At 33.3% G+C, this 8,888-nt stretch overlaps 1 long non-coding RNA gene across 1 annotated transcript in view; it reads right to left on the bottom strand.

Moving 5' to 3' along the window:
• Window positions 1-8,888, bottom strand: part of LOC108362027 (uncharacterized) — a 12,784-nt gene that overhangs the window by 3,107 nt on the left and 789 nt on the right. Inside the window, exon 2 of the long non-coding RNA XR_001847401.1 lies at window positions 2,986-2,996. This is a non-coding gene — a long non-coding RNA (uncharacterized LOC108362027). The remainder of the gene's footprint in view (window positions 1-2,985; window positions 2,997-8,888) is intronic.

Consider the following 8,888-nt stretch of genomic DNA (forward strand, 5'->3'; position numbering starts at 1 on the left):
GTTTAAAACTTTTTAAAAGACCGCAAAAAAGTGCAACAAACTTTCCCTTAAATTTCAAACTTTTTTCTCAGAAGCTCTAGAATTTTTTTGAGTACACAGTTTTATAGCGCTTTCAATTTTGTCCAATAATGTGGAAGTTTCAAGTCGCTAAAGATTACACAGAGAATACACAGTTTTATAGTCCATTCAATTTTAGTCTAGTAATGTGCAAGTTTCAAGTGGCTAAAAATTACCGTTGATTTTTTAGAATTTTTTTTGTCTCATTTGCTTCCATATAACGACTAAACACAATTTATTTTTATATGGCAGAAATCCGCAACATCCTCGGCGAAAAAAATTCTAAAAAATCAACGGTAATTTTTAGCCACTTGAAACTTGCACATTACTAGACTGAAATTGAATGGACTATAAAACTGTGTATTCTCTGTGTAATCTTTAGCGACTTGAAACTTCCACATTATTGGACAAAATTGAAAGCGCTATAAAACTGTGTACTCAAAAAAATTCTAGAGCTTCTGAGAAAAAAGTTTGAAATTTAAGGGAAAGTTTGTTGCACTTNGCCAAACAACACCGAACGGTACAGCTCGCTGTCGTCACTTAAGCGACCCGCATTCTATTCCCCCACTTGCTTCTGATGAGCAAGTAGTGCGCTAAAACTGTAAAAATGGAAAAGAAAGAATGTTAAACAGCGCGAATGGTTTGGTCCTTAAATTATGCCACACTCTCTACTTCTTTTTACGTCTGCAGCTACATACGTTCCCCTCTTTGCTCTACCCTTCAGTACTTCATCATTTCACATCAGCCTGATGGTGTTTGGTGCATTTCTCTATTTATCGCCATTGTTGCCACATTTTTTCGCTCACCTTAGCGGACACCATAATTTCCGATATTCTAAAGGATCGACGCGTTCACCTCCACCACAGTTTCAGACTTTTGTAGAATTCTTTCATCTCTTTATGTGTGTATAAATCACTTCAAGTATTTTAAATTGCACGCATTTACCAAGCAAGAGTAGCAAATAGAAAAACAAATATTAATAAAAAAATAAATAAAGACAATGTAATATATTTACGAAACATGCGGTTAACTGCAATCGTACGAATAGTTGAAGTTGCGGCCCAATTTCGGACGGCGATGAAAAATAAATTTAGTAAAGATTAAATTTGTCTTGGATTTAATAATAAGTTTTAACTTAATCGTCGGATTCATCATAACATTGCTTTAGAATGAATACATAGTATATGAAGTCATTATTATATATCTAGAGTACAATTCGTAGATACTGACTGAATCCAGTTCAGCCAGACACTCAATTAGGGACACGATATCGAACCGAAAGTATCGATATGGTACTCATTTAAAGTATCGCTTTAAAAATATCGGGTACCCATTAATATAGGAATAAAAAGACTCGATATAACAAATATCGATACGGAAATCCAATAAAATTTATCTGAATATAGGTTCCGCATATAGGCCGCTGGGGTGGTTAGAAGTACGCAACCCTTGAAAATGAAAAACAGCTTCCCATAAAATACAATCGCCGTTCAGAGTCGACATAAAACTGTAGGCACCCTCTTTGTGCCACTCAAATCGGAGGAGAAGTCCGGCCAAACACTAACATATTGTGTAAGCGCCGTACTTTATTATTATTACAACACGTAGACATTGAGGTGTTGACTTAAACATTAATTACCGTTTAAAAATGTTCGTTTTTAAATCAAGTGAAAAGTCTTAACCAAATGGATTTTTCCATTATACATACTCTACGTACATATAATGGAAATATTCAATTCAAATACTCCCGTACTAAAATTAAGCATTTTTTACTACACGGATGGCGTTTTGCACGTCTCGGATGCTTTTTCATATGTAATTAAGAAGGTATATGCATACAAAGCATGCACAGCGGTGACAACACATACGCACATACATGGTATGACATAATGCACTAATCGCGTGCTGTGATGTTAATTCGAACTCAACATTTGAAAACACCTTTACATGTATGGCTGCAGCTGTGTGTGCAAAGACGCTTGATACAATTAGTTGCGGCCAAGAGGGTGCGGGTTCAATTCCCCATCAGACGGAAAATAAAATAAATTTTTTTTTTCTCTTAATTACGAAAAAGCATCTGTGCACTTCACAACCACATATTTTATAACGTATATACTCAAATTTAAAACGAGTTGGGTTGGTGCTCTTTCATATGCGTATTTTTTTTCAATTTAGCACGTTTTTTTTAATTCTAAAATTTTTTTCCCTCAGTGTTGGAAAGTGTGTTTATGACATTCGATACGATACTAGGGTTCTGGTACTCGATTCATAAAAATATCGTTTTAAAACTATCGAGTATAAAATATCGGTATCGAATGCCAAATTATCGATATGGTATCGTATCGTATCGAAATTCGTGTCCCTACACTCAATAAAATAATGGAGGAACGAGCGTCGACGAGCCCTCGCCAAAGCGAGACGGTGTCGTAAGTAATGGTCCACGCTCTCGATTTCCTCCTCGTCATGGCAGCCATTCCAGCAGGGTGGACGCTCCAAGTGGAGGAGAGGGCGAGATCTACGCTTATCCAACTTATCCCAGATATGTTTTGCTATTCTGAAGACCACCGTACTTGCCCGTTCTATAAAGTTATTCTCCACCTAGGGTTTTGCAGAAAATAGTGGAATGCCAGTGCGATCTGTACTGATTACAGATAGTAAGGATACTTTCCGAGCCAGTTTATCTGCAATGCAGCTGCCCGGTATGTATTTATATCGTAAAATCCATATAACTTTAGGGACGTAACACTTTGCTAGCGCATTTAGAGTACAGCTACATTCCATGACAATATTCGTTGTAGATTTGCCACTATTAAGTTTTTTAATAGCTGCCTGGCTCTCAGAAAAGATAGTTACCGCATGCTGACTAATAAGAAAATCGATCAGCCATCTTGCAGCTTCGTCGATTTCTGGTAGTTTAGCTTAAAATACGCTACAGAAATCTGGCAGCGGAAAACTAAGGCTAAGTGAGAGTTCTTCCAAAAATTCTGAACTCGATACTTGCGCCACTTTGGACTTGCTGCTTTTGTTAACGTTTTCTTAAACTATGTTCACATATCAATATTATCTCAATCAAAGCTAGTTTTTTAATCACCCCGTTTACACAGGCAAATCTCAGATTATTAGCCGTCAAATTTGTTGTGCTTGTTATTCCCACATCTCAAGGAAAATTTATGTTTCTTCTCTGTGCCACCGTGATCACGTTTTTCTGCTATAATAAGCAATATAAATATATTTTAACTTAACATTTTATTAAAAATACCTTTACAAACCTCTTTTACTTGCTAGCGTACATTTTTGTTTACTTTTACATTTGGCATTTCTCCTCTCTTTCGCAAAAACAATCGATAAAACTAGGATGGACACCGAAAAGTTATCGGTTAAATCTGAGATTATTTTATAATTACAGATTAACAAGGGAAGAATTTTATACGGCTAATCTCTTGTTATAATTACAGATTAGGGTGTTAAGCTCGAAAATGAGGATAATCTACTTATATGTGAACCTAGTATTAGACTGAATAAAGTTCGGGGGAGTCTCGTTGTTTTGTGCTGCTTTTGTTAATGTTCTTTTAGACTGAATGAAGTTCGGTGAAGTCCCGTCGTTTTATACTGCTGATGAAGTGTTGTGATTGGCCCAATACATACATTCAATCAGTGATGCCAGACATTCTCTGTTAAATATCCCACGGAAATGGGGAAAAAATCCCTCAATTACCCACATCTTGAAAATTTATCCCACAAAATTCCCAACGAATTTAAACATATACATGTTTCAGTAGTAAAGAAGTAAAATTCATATAAAATAATAATAATAGTTTGGCGCTTACACATATGTGCTTTTCCTCCAATTTCTGGCGGTCCCCTTGATGTTGTCACACAAAGGGGAGGGACCTACAGTTTTACGCCGACTCCGAATGGCGAGTGTATTTTTATGAGAAGCTGTTTTTCATGGCAGGAATACACTCGGAGGTTTGCCATTGCCTGTCGAGGGCCGACCGCTGTTAAGAAAAACACCCTTTTTCTGCATTTTTTCCCTCATTCATTTTTTCCCTTTCATTTTTTTGCTCACTCAGTAAGAGCCTAAAAGAATTTTTTGGTGACTTTAAAATTGAAGCACATTCATGTGCTACTTAACATTTCATCAGATAATTTGTTCCGCTTTTTACATGAAACACCAGTTACAACTGAAAAGATTCTTTCTTACTCAGCGCTTGAATTGGTTAACGTAAGAAAATTTTCGAAATTGTCCTTATACTTTTTAACAATTATATACCATTTCACTCCACATCACATCTTCAGAACGATTAATTACGTAAGAATGTCGAATATTCTTGAATTTTGATCAATTATGCAACAATAACTGCGTCAAAAGAAAATCCCTTATTTATATGAAGTGTCCCTTTTTTCCCTTTTAATAATTTTTGATGCAAAATATCCCTCAAATAGGGAAATTACCTACAATCTGGCATCACTGCATTCAATAAGATTTGCGTTCGTGTATTTTAGAAGTGGGGCGGAGCAAAAAAATGCTTATTTGTGAGCTTGCACAAAACAATAAAAAATTTTAAATTTCTTCAATTCCACATGAAATATGTACCTTTGTATGTATGTATAAATTTTGAGTGTTTTGAATGGAAATATCCCTGTAGGGAACTCAACTAACTACAAATGCACTACAAGTTCACTATTTTTCAACTAGGGCGTAGTCACCCCTCTACACTTTACGTTGCTTTCAACTGACTACTTTCACATGATGATGTCGCAAAAAAGGTCAGTTTGTTTTCAGTTAACTACAAACCGGGTATTAATAAGTTCACTTGTAGTGTGCCCAGAGCTGGGTGGTAATGATTCCTTTAGGAATTAAATTACTCCCAATAACAAATTACAGGTAATTGTAATTAGGAATCAATTCCTTCAGTCCACAGCAAAGGAATCGATTACTTTCTCAATTCCTTGAAGTAATTTCAAATGTAATTGTTTTTTTTTCTGTAATTCCATTACAAGGAATTTCTAATTGTAATTGTAATAAATTATGTGCTAGTAATGTAATTTTTTTTTTCCAATTCCTTTGAAAGGAATTGAAAATGTAATTGATTTTTTTTTCAATTCCATTACCTGGAATTGCAAGAGTACTTTAGTTTTTTCAATTACTCAAAGGAATTGTAAAAGTAATCGATAAACTGAAAGTTCATTCTCGAATACAACATGTGGAATTTTTGTTGTGGTCAAAGATTAAAATCGCAAGCACACATTGGACATCCTCTATGAATATCTATATATATGAAAATGTTGTGTTCTTATGTCACGGGCATCAAAACTCGGGATCGGCTGAACCGTTTTGAATAATTTTTTTTTATATTATTCGGTATAATACCAGAACCAATGATATCGCAAAAATCTTGAGGGTTATCACCTATTTTAAAATTTTTAAACCCAATTATATTGATAAAATTAATGAATTATTACAATATTGGTATCAAGATAAAGAGGTTTAAGAAAGATAACTGATGGAAGTATTTTTGAAAAAAGTCAAATTGGAAAAATTAATGAAATATTGCCATGTGGGTGTCAAAACAAAGAGTTTTAAGAAGGCTTACTGCCGAAAATATGATTGAGGAGGGTTGCCACCTGTTTGAAAATTTTACTCAACTTAATTGATCTAGGTATCAAATTAAAGAGGTTTAAAAAAGAAGACTTTCAAAAACACTTTTGAGGAGGGTTGCCACCTATTTGAAAATTTTAACTCAGTTAAATTGATAAAAATAAAGAATATTTTATATCTTTTTAAGTAAGCATTAAAAAATTTTAAATTTTCTCAATATAAAGAAATTTTGAAAAATTGCAGATACAATTACAATATAAAATACAAATGACCCGATTTAATAAACCTTTCCGGTTTTTCTGCCTTCAGTAGATTAACAAATCAAAAACCTACCCTTTACTGCAACAACAGCGCACAAGCTCTTCAAAAACCACGGCAAAAACCACCGTAATTGCCTGTTCAACTGCAACCTTTGCGGACGTTTGTACAAGACACTTACAACCTTTCAGTGTAAATGTACAATATATTTGAAATTTTTGTTGCTCACTCGGGAAAAATATTTTAAATCATGATAGTTTAATTTTAGCATTTTTTTTATGTTAAAGGTTGATTTTTTTCATTCGCAATGCAAACATAAAATGAAAATAACTTGACTAAAAGACCTTATCTAAAAAAAACGGTATAAGATCCGTAACATACTTAAATCTTAAAATCAATTGCACGTGTATCGGCGTTTTTTGTGTATTTTTTGCGTCGTTACAGTGTTATCATCAAAATTTAGCCATAGCAATGCAATTTGTTTATAAAACTCTTAGGAGGTAGGATCTCCAGTCCGACAGGGCTCGTAATTCGAGCGGACTCTATCCTCATTTGTAACGCAGGATACCAGTAAGAGTACTTCAAAGGCCCCAGAAGGCACGCCATTTTGAGTAGAATTAAGGGTACCATAATATACACAATTAAGTCAGTGCATTTTTATAGATACGCAGGGACAGCAGTGCCCAAGGCAGCGGGCGGGTTATGCCTATTTCGACACTTATGGGTTTCATCTGCCGCGAAGCGCGTTCGCCTTAGAATATGGAAACTTTTTTTTTATAAATTTTTTGATTACTTCTTAAATTACTTTTAGGAATGGAACTCGAAAAAAATCAATTACATTTTCAATTCCTTTCAAAGGAATTGGAAAAATTTCAATTCCTTTCTAAGGAACTGGAAAAAAAATTACATTTTCAATTCCTTTCAAAGGAATTGAAAAAAAAAATACATTACTAGCACGTAATTTATTCCAATAACAATATGAAATTCCTTGTAATGGAATTAAAGAAAAAAAAAACCAATCTATTTAAAATTACTTCAAGGAATCGAAAAAGTAATCGATTCCTTTGCTGTGAACTGAAGGAATTGAATCCTAATTACAATTACTGAGGAATGTAATTGTGATTGTAATATAATTGCATTTACCCAGCTCTGAGTGTGCCAATTAATAGAATGTTTTTTGTACTCTCAGGTTTTATACTTATTTTATGTAAACCATTATCTGCATGATAAATATTCAGTTAGCATGTATTAAGACCTCTAAAGATGTGCTATTAACATACGTACATACATGATATGTACGGGGATACGTATGTATGTATGTATGTGAAATTGTTTCACAATTTCCCCTTTCGACAAAAAAAGCTTGAGTTCAAAAACAAAAAATTGAAAACAATTGTAAACGTATGTACATTTATTGTCTTTGTGTTTTCTTTGAAAGCGAGATAACATGGATTTAAGCTATTTTATATGTATGTATGCATATTTTCGGCTAAATTATTGTAAATAAAATAGCCTAAATCCATGTTATCTCGCTTTCAATGAAAAACATAATGACAATAAATGTACATGGCTTATTCCATCTCAAATCACCCAGGCCGGGGGAAAGTGAATTTAAGTTTGCGATAAAACTCACAGGGAATGTTCCTTGAACAATTTAAGGAGACACGTATTTTTTCTTTTTGCTCAGAAATGCGAATTTTTCGAATAATGAATTTTTTTCTTTTTGAGTACGAACGCTTCTTTTTTCCTCTCTTAATAGCAACTTTTGATGAAATCGCTTATAACTGCCGCAAAAAAGCAAGGATTTTAACGATTTTTTTTTTAATTGCAGACATTGATCTGCTAGATCGATCTAGTGAACTAAACATCAGTAATTGTTTATTAATAATTAATTATTGTTTATAAACAAATTTATTTTTTTTTTCAAATTGACTTTTTCAAATTGCCACATCTTTTTTTTCTCTCAAACTTTTTTGTCTATAAGGGAATAGTCTAAACTTCGTCGTTTTCGAGTTATGATTTTTTTTCTGAAAATGCACTTATATGATGCTAGCAGATTTTCGTTCCAGTTGAGGACGCAAAAGTTGTTGCCCATTATGATAAAGTTTCCTTGCTGGAATTTTTTTGAGGTTGCCCGATCAGAGCCAAAAGTTTTTCCCAATTGGGCTCTAATTTTGGCCCAATTGGGGCCCAACTAGCGATTTGCCCAATCTACCGACGATTTCCCCAACCAGTGCTCACAATTTGCTCAAAGTGAACATGCGTACGCAAATAAAACATTTTTATCGATAAAATCACACATACACACATCAAAATTCCCTACGAAAAAAATATTTTTTAATTTTTTTTCTTGAAAAATTTTCCCCATACAAATTTTTTGATTAAAAAAAAATAGTTTTTGAAAATATGCCATCTCAAAAAAAATTGGAAAAGTCACAATGGTAGCTCTGAGTATTGCGCAATATTTAAGTATAATGTTATGGGGTGCACTCTACAATAATTTGAGTTATGAATTTTTTTTACACCGAAGTTGAGTAAAATGAATACATTACAATTAAAAAAAAAATAAAATTTTGTTTAGAATTTTTTTGAGTATGCAATTTTGTAGCCCATTAAATTTGAGTATAATAAAGTGCTAGTGTTAAGCCACTGCAAAATTGCGTTGATTTTTAATATTGTTTATGCTCACGGCTTCTTGCACTTTTTCCTTATCGATGAAAATGCCTAAAACCGTTTTCAAAGAAAATTAAAAAAAAAAATTACCGGGTGTTTTGCAATCTCTTAAAACTTCCACTTTATTATACTAAAATTTAATGGGCTATAAAACTGCATATTCAAAAAAATTCCAAAACAGTTTAAAAAATTTGTAAATTGGTAATGTACTCATTTTACTCAACTTCGGTGTAAAAAAAAATTCTTAACTCAAATTATTGTAGAGTGCACCCCATAACATTATACTTAAATATTGCGC

The sequence above is a fragment of the Rhagoletis zephyria genome, unplaced genomic scaffold (genome assembly GCF_001687245.7).
Source record: "Rhagoletis zephyria isolate East Lansing unplaced genomic scaffold, Rhagoletis_zephyria_1.1 Rzeph_scaffold_00020, whole genome shotgun sequence".
Classification (NCBI taxonomy): domain Eukaryota; kingdom Metazoa; phylum Arthropoda; class Insecta; order Diptera; family Tephritidae; genus Rhagoletis; species Rhagoletis zephyria.